The following is a 17,627-nucleotide window of genomic DNA, read 5'->3' on the forward strand; positions in this document are numbered from 1 at the left end:
GTTGGTTAAGTACATAGAAATACAGTGGGATGGAAGGAAGGCAAAAGCACCACTCTTGTTTTTCATTGCAGGAAACTGTCTGGGAGGCTTGAGAGATAGATGCATGCATCTTGATACCAAGACTTCTTCAGAGGATGGAAGCTTACCAGTACATCCTTAATTAAGCAAGGAGGCAGCTGCCAACACAATAAACATGTGAGTAAAAGAATGTGCCATTCATGCTGCTGATTTGATGACAGTATATGGCCTGTAAGCTTTAGAATTCTTTTCTGGAAACATTTATGCATAATGAATTTGAGTCTAGCAACAGGATGTGACTGGACAGGATGTGTCTAGTGAGACAATTTTCATTGGGTGTGCCAAGACAAAAATTGGGGGGGGCGGGAAAGGTTGGAGCATCAGTCACCATAAAAGAGGTTTCTGGGGGGTAAAGATTTTAATAGGTAATGACAAAAATAAACCCCAATTTATGCATTTTAATTGGGAATTACGACTTGTGAAGTTTAGAAAAAAGTAAATCAACTTAAAATACATTTTCCATATGCAAAATAGTTACGTGAACCAAATAACAGTGACTAGAAAGTAAATGTGCATTGTGCAAGTCATCCTACCATAATGATCTGAACTGTTAATAAAGTCTAATTTGCCGTGATTTCTGTGCAAACTCGCAGAGGAACTGTTCACTTGAAATACCTTCAAATGTTACTTTCAAAAGCCAAGATTACTAAGTTTATTTTCTGTGATGAAGCACTGAAAGCCTGTATGATGTCAACACGTGTCAAAGTTGAGAATGAATTTTCACACACAGCTGCAGATGTACCAAAGGTGAGTACTGCAGCATACAAAATGTACATGCGTGGAAAGGCTTCCTTGTACAGGTACAATGTTTTAGTAAGCTCGTGAACTGTGAGTTCAGTTCTCCTGAGGCAGCTGCTTCTTGGAACCAACTACTCTGGTCTCCTTTGCCATGGCAGGAAAGCAATTATGAGAAGTTTCATTATAAGATCAAATTAATACCTATAAATATCACTTTTCATAAGGAAATGCATGATAGCATTTCACATAAGAACCATGTGTCTCTCCAAACTGCAGGTGCTAGAATCAAATGTACAAGGACACAATCTTCCACAGAAAGGCCCTGGGCCAGTCAGCAAGCACTGCTTATGATGGCTCTACAAGCAAATCTCACACACCCATTTTGGTAGTACATACGTTTGCATGAGAAAAGTTAAATAAGGCGCAGAGTGGTAAGCGGCGGTAACGCAGCCAAAGCTCTGCTCACGGCCGGAGTTCGATTCCAACGGAAGGAGGAAGTCGAATCTCTGGTAAAAGGGGTCGAGGTCCACTCAGCCTTCCATCCATCCGTGGTCGGTAAAATGAGTACCCGGCATATGCTGGGGGGTAAAGAAAGGCCAGGGAAGGAACTGGCAAGCCCACCCCATATATACGATCTGCCTAGTAAATGTCACCCTAGGAGTCGGAAACGAATCGCACTACAAGTGCGGGGACACCTTTACCTTTTATTTATAATAACCAGCTTGAAAGCATTGCAAAGATAGATAGATATATAACTAGAAAAGAAATGCCCCCCAGACATGCACACACACACAATATTCCAGCTCCCCATTGCCTGGCTTAAGTTAGTATGGTCACATTAGGCTTCCTGGGCCTTGTAGAGCCAGCTCATTCACCTCTCTGCTTCTTCTCAGGTGCTGCCCTGGACTAGGCTAGGCTGCTGTATAGTCTAGGCCCAAAGCTTAGGCACACCCACCAGATACACTAATAACACCAACTACCTACATAGGTTGGCTGAGCACTACAGCCAGGGAGAGGGAGATGCACTCCAGTGCATAACAATACTATTCTTTCTGTCTTTCCTTCCTCCAACTGAAAACCCTTAGGCTTGCCAACTCCCTCCCCCATCCATCAAGATTTGTGTTCACTTCATCCACACCTTTGACTCTTATATTTGCTGTGTTCACATTCCAGTGGTAACTTTGCCTCTTGGGATGCCTAAAATGCATTTTTAAACGCTCAAATGAAGTTTCAAGTTACTGCAATGCTAGAATTTTGGGGACTGAAGGAAAAAATAATGGGGGGCAGAATTATCATTTGGGGTGCCAATGCCTTCATTTGGCACCCGTGTTCCTACACCCCTGGATATGTAGCCAGTCTGTGTCAGGGCAGTTGAAGTCATTCATTAGTATAAAATTACCTAGTTTGGATAGTTCCTCAGTTTCATTTTTCATCTTAAGATCTCCCTCAAAATTTTGGTCAGGAGGTTGATAGAATGTTCCCAGTACTACATCTACCTGTGTGAGTTTCTGCAAGACCTGCTCCCTGCATTTCTGGCTAATTTCCACTTGGCCTGGAAGGGTGGGGCCCTGTCTCTCTCCAGCTACAAAAGCAGCAACTGCTGAAGGGGCCAAAGACCATCTACTTGTGTGAGTTTCTGCAAGACCTGCTCCCTGCATTTCTGGCTAATTTCCACCTGGCCTGGAGGGGTGGGGCCCTGTTCCTCTCCAGCTACAAAAGCAGCAACTGCTGAAGGGGCCAGAGACCATCTACCTGTGTGAGTTTCTGCAAGACCTGCTCCCTGCATTTCTGGCTAATTTCCACCTGGCCTGGAGGGGTGGGGCCCTGTTCCTCTCCAGCTGCAAAAGTAGCAACTGCTGAAGGGGCCAGAGACCATGTACCTGTGTGAGTTTCTGCAAGACCTGCTCCCTGCATTTCTGGCTAATTTCCACCTGGCCTGGAGGGGTGGGGCCCTGTTCCTCTCCAGCTACAAAAGCAGCAACTGCTGAAGGGGCCAGAGACCGTGTGTGTGTATGTGTGCGTGAACCTGCTGCTCGGGATGTCTATAGACTACTGGGGTTAGTTGTTTTTTAGTTGTTTTTGGGGTCAAGATTTAATTTTGGAGATTCATTTTTGCTGTTATTTGGACTACAGCATATTTTTGTTAGACACTGTTGTGAAGTGTGTGGGGATTGCTTAATTGTATATTTATTGAGATGTTTTCATTAGTTTGTTGTTTATTATTATTGTTTGGCTACTTATATACTGTGTATATTTATATTTCTTTGTTGTATTATTTCTCTGTTGTACACCTCCCAGAGAGCTATGCTAGTCAGGCGGTATAGAAATTTAACAAATAAAATAAAAATAAATACTCCTGGGACCTGATATCATCACCCACAACTATTCTGTGGCGGAGTTGGCCTCATTTAGGGTTTTTAACTAGCTGGATGCAATGCCCTTTTTCACCTACAAAGTGACACCACCTCCAATACATCCTTCCCTGATCTTCTAAGCATGAAAATATGTAAAAGGATCCTGGATTATAATTTTGTTGTGGCGGGGGCAATAAGCACTTTTAATGTAATCTATAAAATACTCTGCCCAGGAAGGCTGACTTGGTAAAGTCTCTACTGAGTTTTCAACACAACGTAAAGGCATCTTGATATCTCAAGGCTTCAGGTTTCTGTGCCTCTCTCTTAAACTTGATTTGGTTTTTTTCTATTTTTATTGTATTTAGGGAGTGTAGATTTGTTCTTATTTTCTGTTTTTATTGAGTGGGGTGTTTTAAAGTGCTGTTTTTTTCTATACTGACTTTGGAAATAATTTGATTAGGAGACCAAGGGAGTTGAATGTCTACAAGTATGTTTCTGTAGCAAGAGATATCCAAGGAGAATTTGCATTTGAAGGAGCTTTATTTTTCATTATCAGGATAGCTACAGATTTCCCACCCCTGATGAAGGTAATGCTTTGTTTGTCCTTATGGTGTTACATAGCCAAATGTCAACATGTTCGTGATCACTGATTGGCTGAATTCATGCAGTGTGGAATCTAAATGGCACCAAAAACGCAACATATCAAGACGTCAAACAAATGTTATATGATACCAACTATCCATAAGGAAAGTACTCTGAGAAGCTTTATACACACAGAAAATTGAACCTCATAAAAATGATGTCACACTAACTACGGTGAACAATTTCTGCAATATCTTGCAAAGTATAGTCAATTTTCAAGTAGGTTAAGTGGTCATGTCTGATGCAGTTGAATGTGAATAAATTAGATGCAGTTTAATGTAGAAGTGGAATGGGACCATATTGACTAAAATATATTGTTGATTTTGTGTTTGATACTTCTGTGTCTAGTTCTTGAATAATTTTAAGTAATTTGGTGGTTCTTTGAACAGGACTGTGATAATTAGATGCTAGTTTGGGAGCCAACCCCCCCCTATTTTCTGTCCCCATTTTGCTTTTTTAAAGTGAATTCGGGTTTGACAGGCTTCTTTTTCAGGATCAAGGTAACGACTTAGACAACACAATTGACTGGTGTAACGCTAAGATCTTTAGAACCAAATTCTGAAGTAGTAGACATCTCCTTACAAAATAAAATATTAACTAGCAGTAGAGCTTTTCAGGGAACTGTCATAATTAATAAGCACCCGTGCACAAGGCTTACTTTGTTAAATACAGTGTAATCCTTACAGGAGTTACTGCATGCAATAATTAACTTGATTACAGAAGGCAGAAGGAAAAAAGTCTCAGACTAATCAAAGCACCCTCTGCAACTCATAGTCTTTGATAATAATTATTTTCCCTCTTACAAACTGCAGGTGCTTTGTTATGAGTTTTGAGGATAGCTAAATGCTTGTGCTTAAGGTTTGATTTGTTTGGTATTATAAAAATACACACAGAAATAGGAACTAATTTGGTTGGTCCTATTTCTTAGCAGAGATATAAAAATACAAGCAGCAGAATGAGAATAAACCAGCCCCACCTTTCTCTATATAAACAACAACAGACACAATCTTTTAGGTAAAAGAAAAGAATGTTTACTTATGACCTCATATGTTAGGAACATAGGCTCTAGCTTAGAAGAAAGAAAATAGGAGTCTCAGTTCATTTTAGTGGTTTAGTATTGATGCTTTGAGAGAGAGCATCTGTGCCATGTGGCCTCTGTCAATGGTGGATAGATCAGCAATGGAGAATATTCAAAAATCCCCCAGGACAAAGGAGGAGGAAGTCAGGTAAGTAACCCCACCCATCAGGAAGTTACATCATGGTAAAACAGGTAGATGGGATATTCCCCAAATATCCCTTAAAGGGAACATGCAACATTTGCCTGTTCCAACATGATTAATATTTAGGAGTTGTTTAAACGTCACAGAAAGCATTAATCAGACCTTTAATTTTTGGATCGTTTTCATATTTGATTAGGGATACAGTAATCACCAAGCTGAATTAAACAGGCTATTTCAGTAGAGAAAATTTGGATATTTCCTGGCTGTGAAGGCATTGTGTATGGTTTTGTTTTGTTTTGATGGAGGAAAAAAGGTGTGAATATAATGCAGGTGTGTTATATAAAAGTTAAGGATATTCCACTGTACAATAAAGTAATTCTTTGGGGGGCTGTAATTTTCTTGTCTACTTAAAATAAAGGGCATCTAAAATAAAGGGCATCTGCAGCTAAGATAATCCTGATTCTACTCCTCCACTGGTCAAAGTTAGCAGCAGATAGTTCAGGCATTCTTCTTGAAAAACCTCTATTGCCTTGCTGATACATGCTTCCTGGTCTGAGAAGAGCTTTTGTTATGCTAAAACAACTCAAGGAAGTAACAGCAGCAAAAATAGTCTCTTTTAAAAACTAGTGCCTGATATAGAGCAAAGGGGGAAAACAAAATACGCCAAAAAAATACTCAAAATAAAACCCGAAAAATCTGGTTTAATTCTCAACTATTTCTGGGCAACATAACCTGTTCAGTATTATAAAAATACACAGGAACTAATTTGGTTGGTCATATTTCTTAGCAGAGATATAAAAATGCAAGCAGCAGAATGAGAATAAACCAGCCCCACCTTTCTCTATATAATCAACAACAGACACAATCATTTAGGTAAAAGAAAATAGTGTTTACTTACAACCTCATATGTTAGGAACATAGGCTCTAACTTAGAAGAAAGAAAATAGGAGTCTCAGTTCATTTTAGTGGTTTAGTATTGATGCTTTGAGAGAGAGCATCTGTGCCATGTGGCCTCTGTCAATGGTGGATAGATCAGCAATGGAGAATATTCAAAAATCCCCCAGGACAAAGGAGGAGGAAGTCAGGTAAGTAACCCCACCCATCAGGAAGTTACATCATGGTAAAACAGGTAGATGGGATATTCCCCAAATATCCCTTAAAGTGAACATGCAACAGTTGCCTATTCCAACACTCCTCCTCAAATTTGCATGCATTAATCTAACAAGCCCATTTTGACATGAAGTCTCTGGAAACAGTCTCTTGGTAATGGCTTTGTCATGATGTCAGCTATCATCTCTGCAGTTGGACAGTAGTTCATCTTGATGAATTCTTTTTCTGTCAACTCTCATACAATATGGTCTTTTATACCTATATGTTTAGTCTATGAAGTGATTTTCTCAGTCTGAGAAAGTTTAATACAAGTTTGGTTGTCTTCCATCACCTGGATAGGTCTCTGCACCCTTATTCCAAGGTCCTTTAGTAGTCTGTTGAACCAAATGGCTTCTTTGCAGGCTTCTGCAGCAGCTATATACTCAGATTCTGTGGAAGAAAATGCTATTATGTCTTGCTTGTGACTAGCCCAGGAGATAGGTCCATCTCCATACATAAACACAAAGCCACTAGTTGACTTGGAGTCTGAGCTATCTCCAGCCCAGTCAGCATCAGTGTAACACACAAGCTTGGGATCACTATTAGCTGGCAATCTCAGCTTAAAGTCCATAGTCCCTTTCAAGTATCTAGCCACCCTTTTTACAGCAATCCAGTCCTTTTGTGTGGGTGTGCCAGTTTTCCTACATAGCATCCCTACTGCACTTGCTGTGTCTGGTCTGGTGTTTGTGGTCAAGTACAAAAGCTTCCCTATTGCTGTTCTGTACTTGTTATTATTTGGTAAAGGTTCACCTACATCATTGTCTTTAAGAAAGTCTGTTGCCATAGGCGTTGCTACAGGATAGGCATCCTTGAGTTCTAGAGTCTCTAAAAGATCAACAATCTTTTGTTTTTGGTTGAGTAGGTAGGAGCCATCTGCTTCCCTTTCAATCTGGATGCCTAGGTAGTATGTTGCAGTGCCTAGCTCTTTGATTTCAACTTCTTTGTTTAAATGATGTACAACTTCTCTGTAGTCTTGATCTCTTTGAGTCGCCACGGTCAAGTCATCGACATAAATCAGAATGTATGTCAAATGTCCATCTTTGCTTCTGGTGTACAGGCAATGGTCTACCTCACCTTGCTTGAAGCCTAGCTCCTTGAGCGTTTTATCCAGTTTCTCATTCCAGACTCTTGCAGTTTGTTTGAGTCCATACAGGCCCTTTTTAAGTCTGCATACAAGATGTGCTTGCTTCTGGTTCACGAAACCTGGAGGTTGTTGCATGTACAACTCCTCCATTATTTCTCCATGCAGAAAGGGAGTCTTGACATCGAGGTGTCTGATGTGCATCTGTTTGGAGGCTGCCACACTTAGTAGCATTCTTATTGTGCTGTGTCGGACAACAGGAGCAAAAGTAGCATCATAGTCCTCTCCATATTTCTGCAGGAAACCTTTGGCAACTAGTCTTGCCTTGTAGCGTTCAATTTTTCCTCCTGCATCTTTCTTCACCTTGAACACCCATCTGCATCCTATGGCTTTCTTGCCTGGTGGAAGTTCTTTCTTGCCTGGTGGAAGTCCAAGTCTTATTCTTGTGCAGTGCATCCATCTCCTCCTGAGCAGCTTTTCTCCACTGAGCACCCTCGGATGCTGCCATCTGCTTGATCTCCTCCCAAGTCGATGGTTCTCTGGGTAGCACCGACTTTACAAGGTAGGACAGGCGTAAAGGTGGTATACATTTGTTGGTTCGTGATGAGGATCTGGGAGCTTGTTCTGGGATCTGGTCTGGCTCTGCAGCATCTTCCAGTCCAGTCATCTTATCATTCTCATCTGCGTCTGTACCTCTCTCAGCTTCATCATCACTTTCTGCAATCTCTGCCTCTTCCTCTTGTTCAAGGCTTGGGTCAGATTGTGCAGACATCTGTGATGTCACTGGTATTTCGTATGTGGGTACTGGCATATCTGTAAGAGATTGGACGTGGTGTCCTTGTTCTTCTGAGAAATCTAGCACAGTCCCTCTTTTGTCAGCTCTGCTACGTTCATCGAAGTAGACAATGTGTCTTGTGTTGACTTCACCTGTCTTTAGGTTCATAACTCTGTAGCCTTTGCTACCAGGAGCATATCCTATCAAAATAGTCTGTTCTGTTCTAGCATCTAGCTTCTGCCTCTTTTGTTTTGCTATGTAGGCAAAAGCAGTGATTCCAAACACTCTGACATGTGCCAGGTTTGGGATCCTGCCATGCCACAATTGGAATGGGGTGTGTGTGGTGCCCTTGGTTGGCAATCTGTTCTGGATATACATTGCAGCCATGATCGCGTCACCCCACAGCCTTTTGGGTAGATCAGCGTCAGCAAGCATGCATTTTGTCATTTCCAGAAGAGATCTTAAGTCTCCTTTCAGAAATCCCATTTTGCTCTGGAGTATGACTGACAGTCCTCCTGTGCAAAATGCCTTGTTCCTCCAGGAAACTTTGTGTTTGGTGCGATATAAACTCACCACCGTTGTCACTTTGTAGAGCTTTCGGCTTCCTTTCAAACTTTGTGCTCACCATGGAGATGTATTTCTTCAGCATCTCATGCATTTGACTCTTGTCCTTCAATAAGTAAGTCACACAGTACCTTGAAAAATCATCCACAAAATTAGAACATATCTATTCTGCCCAAGTGAGGGTACATTAAATGGTCCACAGAGGTCACTGTGTATGAGATCTAGCACCTTGGTGCTTCTCTTTTCAGTCTTTGGTGGAAATGAGGGCCTAACACCCCTTTCCTCAATACAATTTACGCACCTGCTTGCTTTATCATGGTTCTGTTGGTTTACCTTGATACCTGTGGCAAGGTTCTGCTTTTGTAGCTGTAGGATCGCCTTTGGCTCGCGATGTCCCAGTTGTCTGTGCCAAAGTTCTAGGCTGGTCTCTTCCTTGTTCACCATGGCTATGTTTGCTTGTTCAGCTGTAAGACTCAGTTCATAAACACCATCATTTTCATAAGCTAGTGCAAGCAATTCATCATCTTTGGTCACTGTACACTTTCCATCCTGGAAATGTATTGCAAATCCTTTCTTGTCTAAAGCTGAGATGCTCAGCATATTGCAATTTAAGTCTGGGACATATAAAACATGATCTGCCACATTTACTATGGTTTGATCGGATACCTTGCACCTAAGAGCAATGGATGCAGATCCATTAATGTTCATATATTGACCATTGGCAGTCTGGATTCTTCCTTCAGTATCACTGTTTATTTCATCAAATAAATGTTCATTATAACAACTGTGGTTTGAACATCCACTGTCTAAAATCCAGTTGTTTGATTTTTGCTTATAATTATTAGCAACAAGACTCTTATGAGTTAAAAGGAAATTTCTTCCTCTCTGAGGTTCCTGCTTTTCCTTTGAGAAAGCATGCTGCCTTTGTTCTCTTGGTTTAAAACTTGGAGAGCTACCATTGGCTGTTGACCTTTTGGGTGAGTCACAGTCCCTAGCCAGGCGACTGCGCCTCCCACATGAAAAACAGCATTGTGATTGGCTCTTGGGAGGGGCTTTTCCCTTCCCTTTATCTCTGCTAGCCATGTTAGGTGATCCATTATCATTTCAGTCTCTCTGAATCACACATTCCTCTCTTAGTTTCGCAAGGGCTTGTTCAAACTGAATCTGAGGATTGTGGTTTAAAAGAGAAATAAAAGGATCAAATTTCTTTCCAAGAGATCCCATTAGGAAGCCCAATTTCTGTTGATGATTAAAATCAAGTCCAGCCAATTTCAATTTGTTGAAAATAAGCAGCTAGGAAGTGATATGTTTTTCACAATTTTCCTTTGTCTGCAATTTTAAATTCACTATTTCTCGAATCAACATTGTCTGACATCTAAAACTTTGAAGTCCAAAAGCTATCTGGAGTTTGTCTAGCATCTCTGAGGCAGATTTATACTCATTCACATAAACAAGCTGATCATCCTTCAGAGAATCAAATATTATAGCTTTTGCAAGAGAATCTTTGTCTTCCCAAACGCTAGCTTCTTGGTCAGTCCCTTCAGGTTTAGGTTTTTTGATACAGCATAGAGCTTTCTCTGCAGCTAAGATAATCCTGATTCTACTCCTCCACTGGTCAAAGTTAGCAGCAGATAGTTCAGGCATTCTTCTTGAAAAACCTCTATTGCCTTGCTGATACATGCTTCCTGGTCTGAGAAGAGCTTTTGTTATGCTAAAACAACTCAAGGAAGTAACAGCAGCAAAAATAGTCTCTTTTAAAAACTAGTGCCTGATATAGAGCAAAGGGGGAAAACAAAATACGCCAAAAAAATACTCAAAATAAAACCCGAAAAATCTGGTTTAATTCTCAACTATTTCTGGGCAACATAACCTGTTCGGTATTATAAAAATACACAGGAACTAATTTGGTTGGTCATATTTCTTAGCAGAGATATAAAAATGCAAGCAGCAGAATGAGAATAAACCAGCCCCACCTTTCTCTATATAAACAACAACAGACACAATCATTTAGGTAAAAGAAAAGAGTGTTTACTTACGACCTCATATGTTAGGAACATAGGCTCTAGCTTAGAAGAAAGAAAATAGGAGTCTCAGTTCATTTTAGTGGTTTAGTATTGATGCTCTGAGAGAGAGCATCTGTGCCATGTGGCCTCTGTCAATGGTGGATAGATCAGCAATGGAGAATATTCAAAAATCCCCCAGGACAAAGGAGGAGGAAGTCAGGTAAGTAACCCCACCCATCAGGAAGTTACATCATGGTAAAACAGGTAGATGGGATATTCCCCAAATATCCCTTAAAGGGAACATGCAACATTTGCCTGTTCCAACATGATTAATATTTAGGAGTTGTTTAAACGTCACAGAAAGCATTAATCAGACCTTTAATTTTTGGATCGTTTTCATATTTGATTAGGGATACAGTAATCACCAAGCTGAATTAAACAGGCTATTTCAGTAGAGAAAATTTGGATATTTCCTGGCTGTGAAGGCATTGTGTATGGTTTTGTTTTGATGGAGGAAAAAAGGTGTGAATATAATGCAGGTGTGTTATATAAAAGTTAAGGATATTCCACTGTACAATAAAGTAATTCTTTGGGGGGCTGTAATTTTCTTGTCTACTTAAAATAAAGGGCATCTCTAACTCCTACAGCTCTGTAGTTACTAGTTAAAAGCTTATGAGTAATATTTCTAAGATTTTGAGCTTTGCCATGTAGAAGTTGCTTTTATGTTGACATTGTCACAATTTGTAAAAGTTACAGAAAAGGGGCTACTTCTGTTCCGGGTGATCAGGGCTCTGTAACATAGGCATTTATTTAGATATAAATTTCTGTCTCTGTTTTCTTTTTAAAAAATTCAAAATGACGTGCAAAATTACTAAAAAAATGCCGGCTGAATCGATGCAATAATAAAAACTATCAAAAATTTCCTAAAATCAGTATCTTGCAATAAAAGCAGGTCAGTGCAAGTTTAAAAACAGAGATAAAAACTTTAAACCACATTGAAAACCTCATGACAGGGAAACATCATGCTGAATCTTAAAAAGAGAAGAAGCCAACCACACCTGTGTGGGAAAGGAGTTCTATTATCTTGCTCCCACTGTAGAAACGGCCCTATCTTGCACTCCAATCAACCAGGCTTCTGAAAATGGAGAGACTCAGCAGGACCACCAATGTTAAACACAGTGAGTGGACAGGATAGGATCATATGGGAGAATGTGATTCTTAAGATATTCTGATCCCAAACTTTTTGGTCTTTGAAAGTAAGAACCAGCAATTTGAATTGTGCCCAGAAATGAAATGGGAGCCAGTGAACTCAAAACAAAAGTAGAGTAATATAATAATATGATCAGTCTTCATAAACCAATCTGTACCAAGTGAAGCTTCTTAATGCTTTTTAGTGGCAACCCCACAAACAACACATTACAGTAATCCAGTCTGATGTGACCAGGCCAATGAATGGCAAGTGGCCAGATCTACTTTGCCCAGGAAGGAGTGTAGCTGACATACTAGCTGGAGTTGTGCTAAAGCACTTTTGGCCATGACTGCTACCCGAGCACCCAGGAGTAAAGCTGAGTCTGGAAGCGCTCATAGGCTTACCTGATCTCTCAAGGAAAGTACGACCCATCCAGAACAGGACGTATCCTCACTCCCAGTTCAACTGATCAACAGCATTTCTGTCTTGTCTGGATTAAACCTCAGTTTATTTGCCACAATTACAATTACTGCCACAAGCAATTACTTGACCCCAAAGGCCAAGGGATCAAATGGGACCCCCCCACACACATCACATTCTGGGATCTGTCAGTCAAATAGAACTGGAACCACTATAGGACAGGGCCACCAATTTCCATCCCAGACTGTGTCATGAGTCCTGTCAGCAATTCCCATCAGCACCAGCAAGCACGGGCAATGGCCAGGGGTGATGGGAGTTGTAGTTCAGCAACATCTGGAGGACTAAAGTTCCTCCACACCTGCTCTAATATATTATAAACCTACACAAACTTTCTCCCCATCATTTATTTGAAGCAGTCATTCTCTTAGGTTATTGAACGAAAATGTTAAGAGTATAGTCTTAAGGAAAACACTTAAACAAGGCAGTTAAAACACCAATAAAGCAACTGGTTAAAACCAATTACAATATATTTAAGTCAGCTTCTGAGCCAAAGGCTTGTCTAATTACAAATGTATTCACTAATAGGCAAAAAACCTTGCGGTTTAAGAACATACCTGTAGCCAACAGATATTTGCGAGTGAAGGGGCGAAATAAGACAAGGACACATCAGCTTGGGTTGAACAAGGGCCACTTTATTAAACTATACAAAAACACCTTTTAAAGTGACCTGCAGAGGGAAACCTAGGTGCGGAACTATCTATAAGCGAGCATCTTGCCATACAGCTCACGGGCGACCAGCCCCAGCTTGGGACAAGGGCAAGCCCCATCTACTTACCCCTTCCGCCAGCCACATCCAGTAGGTGAGTAGGGGGGCCTTCTCAGGTCACCACCCCCCGGGGCCGCACAACCCTTGGGTGGATGAGTTAAGTTGGCCCCAAAAGCAGCCCATATCCTGCCCTCAAGCCGCAAAGCTCTGACAGACAGGCCTCTGGAACCGCCAATCACCTCCAAAGGTGCCTAAGGGGGCCACCGAGCTGTCCTTACCTATTTCCCTTTCCACACCTTCCCACCACAAAAAGGGGACAAATCTCTATTTAGTCCCCTTTTACCCACTGCTGAGAAGCGCCTCTCGCAGACACTTCTGCAGGTCTGCCAAAAAGACGTTACCTGCGTCAGACAGGTGAACGCCATCGGCCCTGTACAGTTCACCCATCCAATGCTGAATGCAGGGTGTGAAATAGCCAACCCCCCTGCCCCAGAATAGCCAACCGAATTTGCCGGTTGACCTTCTTCCGGCTTGGTCCATCCCTTTCGGACTCCAGGCACCACGCCAAACCCTTCGCGGGAGTATGTCTGACCAAAGCAGACGTACCCAAGGCCGACGTTGCCTTATTAACTGCATGCCATGCATGCCTGCCAAACTGAGGGCCATGCCCTTTCGTTGCAACTGAGGGCCATGCCCTTAAGTAACTGAGGCCATCGTTGCCTCCTGAACTGCATGTCCACACATGCCTGCCAAACTGAGGGCCATGCCCTTCCGTTGCCTCCTGAACTGCATGTCCGCACATGCCTGCCAAACTGAGGGCCATGCCCTTCCGTTGCCTTGCCAACTTCATGTCCGCACATGCCTGCCAAACTGAGGGCCATGCCCTTAAGTAACCGAGGCCATTGTTGCTTCCTGAACTGCATGTCCGCACATGCCTGCCAAACTGAGGGCCATGTCCTTCCGTTGCCTCCTGAACTGCATGTCTGCACATGCCTGCCAAACTGAGGGCCATGCCCTTCCATTGCCTCCTGAACTGCATGTCCGCACATGCCTGCCAAACTGAGGGTCATGCCCTTCCGTTGCCTCGCCAACTGCATGTCCGCACATGCCTGCCAAACTGAGGACCATGCCCTTAGGTAACCGAAGCCATCGTTGCATCCCGAACTGCATGTCTGCACATGCCCGCCACCTGAGGGCCTTGCCTCAAATAATGAGTTGGGAATGACCACCACATGCGGAGATGTCTGCACTGAACCAAGCTGGGACAAAGTGGGTAGGAGCCCATCCCAAAGTATTCCTTGCCAGCCAAGCCACCACACTGCAGCCCATTGACTGAGGCCTAACTGTAAGCCCAGGATAGGGTGCGCAGCTGCTCCATCCCTGTCCAGCAACATTGCCGGTCCATCAATGTTATACAGGTACAACTCCCTTCCATGGAGACATCTGATTGCTGGAGGGCCCGTCGAGACAAATCTCCCTTGGATCCGGCCACCACCTCACCTATCCAAAAAGCTCCAAAAACCAGCATAAGGGCTGCCGCCTGAAATAGTCTGGCTTCATAGCTTGAGGAGCATACTGTTTTTCACTGGCCCACCATGCTCAATATAATGCCCCGTGAGAAAGGGCAACGGGGATCGAGGGTGGCAGGGTGTTCTCTAGCCCACCCAGCTAACATACGGCGGACTCTGAAGTCCCTGGAATAAGTGGGAAAATCATCAGCCTTTACCTCGAAGTGCTTGGACTGAGAGGCCCAGTCTCCAGCCATTCACTAGGCAATCCCAGCAGGTGACTCACTGAATAGGCCACTCTGGTGCATAGCCCTTGCCGGCCCAGAAGTCCTGGGAAAAACCTCTCCTGCATTCTGATAGCTGTTGAGCATGCTGGGGCGACAGACCGGCTTATGGCCATCTTTGACTCTGCTCCCCAATCTCCCAATGTGCAGTTGCACAGCACAGTTGAACCGCTCCACCTGAGTCTACCTTACCATGCCCCAAAAGAAAACATTAAAATCTGGGCACTAGAGAATAAAGGAACAGACAAGGGCCATAACCCTACCTAAAATGGACGGGAGGGTTCCCAAGCCTCACTGCCTATAAGTCCAAGCCTGCAGCCAGCACAAAACCCCCCATGCATCCACGGACTTCCAGTTCTACCTCCCAGCCCTACCTAGAGATGCTATGGACCTTCAGCCTGCAGTTCAGAGGCTCTAGCCCTGAGCTATGTCACGTAATTCTACAGCAAGTTAGTTAGTTCTTACCCAGGAGTGTGGGAAAACTGGACCAAATGATTTGGGCAAGAATATAAAATGTAACCTGCAGTTTGGCTCTAATTTCTTGATCAATGTTTGATCACAACAAGCATTAAATTATTATACAGCCACAAACCTGAACCTGTAGTAAGGCTGTGGAAGCCCTGCTACGACCTCATAAACCACTGGAAAAGACCTTTAATACCTGGAGGGCAGACAAGAAACACTTTCTTGGCCTAACTGTCATGAAACCCTTACTGACTGACCACATGAGTATGATTGGTGGTGAATTAGGTGGTATGCCCAGGAAGGTTAACACCGGGCAGGATGGTCCATTGACACAGCCATTAAGATGAACCAGTTACATAGCCATTCCATAATCTGTGACATCAGGTGTTGTCGGAAGGCAGAGCTGGGGTCCCAATCCTGGGGAGCTGGATCCCAGAGAGTTGGGAGAAGAGTATTCGGATGGATGGCAGAGGGAAGGGGGAGGAACTTCCCCCCCTTTGGAGCGAAGACGAAACAGAGGAACTGCCAGTGATAAGGTCGCTTAGCAACGGGGAGCCTGAGCCCTCCCTGGACATTCTCACGCCTCCCCCTCTTTCAGGCTCAGAGCAAGAGGGGAAAGAGGGAGGGCTGCTCACAGCCGAAAAGCGGGGAGGCAGTTTACCATCAGCCCCTCCCCTATCCCCCATCCTGGAATCGGAAACTTCAGAAGAGGAGGGGGTGATGCTTCCCCCCTCACCGCGCACACGCAGACAGCTGAAAAGACAGGAGAGAAGGGGGGGAAGGCGGGCAGTACCTGAGGGGCAGTTAAGGAGGAGCGAAAGATTGCGTGCCCGTTTGGCCCCTTCTTAAAGAACAGGCGGGAAGAAGTCCCTTGCTCTGTCAACTTTCTCCCAATGCCGCAGGACCTGTATCCCTGTATTGCTTCATGAGAAAACGCAGTCTTTGTTTGGACATTACCCTAATAAAACACGAATTAACTACAGCCGTTGGTCTGGTTCCTGAGTCACATCCTGGGCCTGACAGGTGTTAACATGCATCCAAATTTTTTTTTTTTTTTACCCTCTCATCCCAACAGCCCCTTCAAGGAAGGAGCTGAAGCACTCCATGCGAGAATAGAGCAGCCTATATGTAATGCTCTACCTCATAGAATTGACTGAAAAGGCAAAAACCCAGCAGCTATAAATCCCCTTGTATCCCCACAGTAGATGAAAAAACAGATTAGATGTCATACTTTCCCATAGGCAGTGCATTAACTAACTGGTAGGAAGCCATTACTGATTGCCATTGCGTCTATGCCCATGACAAATTTAAGAGTGCAGTCCCTTAAGGCAAGCCCTGAGACTACAATATGGGATCCAGAAACTGAAAGAAAACCCCATAACAAAACAAACCTCCCCAGGAACTGGGCAGTCTGCAAGCAAGGTCCCAGTACCTCGAGCTTAACAGGGGAGGAACGCTTTCCTTGAGCAGCTACTGCTGGGTGCTTCTCCTCACTGCTGTGAGGGCCACTGGCCTCATATTTCCCTGTTTCACATAGAGAAAGGAAATAATTTATGAGTAAGCACACTTTCCCAGCCACCATTTTAGTGCAGCTAACCCAGTTCCCCAAATCACAGATACTGGAGATATGGCGCTGCCACCCATATTTGGCCCACTGCAGCGGCCTCCCCCTTGTAGGCTTCCAAACACCTATCATAATAGATGTCCAAAATGCAAAATTAACATCCTATATCCCTTTCTAGTAAATGATATCATAAATCCAAGAGCAGCAGATGCTGAGGATGTGTTGCTGTCACCAATATGTGGCTGCACTATAGCAGGTTTTCCAACACATATCTAAATAGATGAGCCAATGCAACAGTTGCACGCTATATGTAATTCCAGGTAATGATATCAGAAGTCCTAACTAAAATGTAATTTCAGGTAATGATGTTTTGTTGTTGGTGCCACAATCCTCAGTAAAGGGGGGAAGAGTCTTCCTGGACCTTAAAAGGCAGCCCTATGTCAATAAGAGTCTAAGATTCTGTAATATGAGGGATCTCTATTAGGCAAATCGGGCTTTCCTCTTTATTCCTATTCCCCAATCAATATGATTACTATCTGCTAAACTTTCCATTCCTAACTAAATTCAGGTAAATGCCTCTTCCGTCTCAGAGTGAGCAAATAGCCTGAAATTAACACTTGGAATGCAAAAGGACCGCTCACTTAAGATACAGCGATTTAGACATTTTCTAGCAAACTGTTATCTCCGCCCTTATTATCATATAACTATGAAAGGCCCAAAGGCTAAAAAGGCTCACTAGGCCCCACCAATATACTAGTATGTAGTATAATAATCATATAATTAAGTACTTCAAACCTCATACATGCCCGGGCCTAGCAAGAAGTTGT

The 17,627-nt window shown here is 43.1% G+C and overlaps 1 protein-coding gene across 4 annotated transcripts in view; it reads left to right on the forward strand.

Annotated features, from left to right (window-relative positions):
- The window catches only part of ZNF385D (zinc finger protein 385D), a 708,505-nt gene that overhangs the window by 70,217 nt on the left and 620,661 nt on the right, over positions 1-17,627 (forward strand). Inside the window, exon 2 of one of the 4 annotated variants that reach the window (XM_061586270.1) lies at positions 72-195. The exons of the other annotated variants lie outside the window; for them this stretch is intronic. The gene's annotated coding sequence lies outside the window, so the exon portion shown is untranslated. The remainder of the gene's footprint in view (positions 1-71; positions 196-17,627) is intronic. 4 annotated transcript variants of the gene reach the window in all.

This window comes from Rhineura floridana, chromosome 10 (assembly GCF_030035675.1).
Source record: "Rhineura floridana isolate rRhiFlo1 chromosome 10, rRhiFlo1.hap2, whole genome shotgun sequence".
In the NCBI taxonomy this organism is placed as follows: domain Eukaryota; kingdom Metazoa; phylum Chordata; class Lepidosauria; order Squamata; family Rhineuridae; genus Rhineura; species Rhineura floridana.